Source organism: Penaeus monodon, chromosome 19 (genome assembly GCF_015228065.2).
Source record: "Penaeus monodon isolate SGIC_2016 chromosome 19, NSTDA_Pmon_1, whole genome shotgun sequence".
NCBI classification, from domain to species: domain Eukaryota; kingdom Metazoa; phylum Arthropoda; class Malacostraca; order Decapoda; family Penaeidae; genus Penaeus; species Penaeus monodon.
Genome location: NC_051404.1, coordinates 31,940,676 through 31,941,362, shown reverse-complemented (window position 1 = coordinate 31,941,362; position 687 = coordinate 31,940,676). Strand labels below are relative to the sequence as shown.

Here is a 687-nt window from a genome sequence, read left to right as displayed (position 1 = left end):
ACCATCCACCCCCTCTTCCAACCCCTCTTCCACCCCCTCTTCCACCTATCCACTCTCCATCTGTCATGGGCGGGGAAGGAGAATCATAGACGCAGGATAAACAAGCCAACAAGACCAAGAATTGAAAAGGGAAGACTCTCTGATCCCTTAATAACCACCTATTCTTCTCGGAACCTCTTTTGAAAACCCACAACAAAGATTCCAAGCCAACAACATTCATAATAGCACCTGTTTTCATGCGATTATTATCAGGTCCTTTTTGGAGGATCCTAAACCCCTGGGAGGTGTTAATCCCATATAGGTTCATAGGGCGATGCGCTTTTGTACAACACCTTGGAGTTGGATCCTACCTGCTGGGTCTTGACGTGGCGCTTATACTTTGTTTGTTCATTTCGTTTCGTTTCTTGTTCCTTTATTGTTAGTTCTTACTTTTTTATTATTATTGTTATTTTTTTGCGTTTGTATTATTGTTATATTTCTTTTTCTTTACACGTTTCTCCTTTATTGTCATAATTTCTTTCCTTATTATTATTATTCATAGCTTTCTGTTTTTCCTTTCTTTCTTTCGTTGCTTTTTCTTTCTTTCTTTCTTTTTTCAATCCGAATCTTTCTTCTTCATTTCATTTCTGAATTGCATTTTTTGTGTATAAAAAAGAACGTGTATTGACTCACCGAACTTTGAAATTT

The 687-nt window shown here is 37.3% G+C and overlaps 1 protein-coding gene across 1 annotated transcript in view; it reads left to right on the top strand.

Annotated features, from left to right (window-relative positions):
- The window catches only part of LOC119585387 (eIF-2-alpha kinase GCN2-like), a 109,563-nt gene that overhangs the window by 33,804 nt on the left and 75,072 nt on the right, over nt 1-687 (top strand). The window lies entirely within an intron of this gene.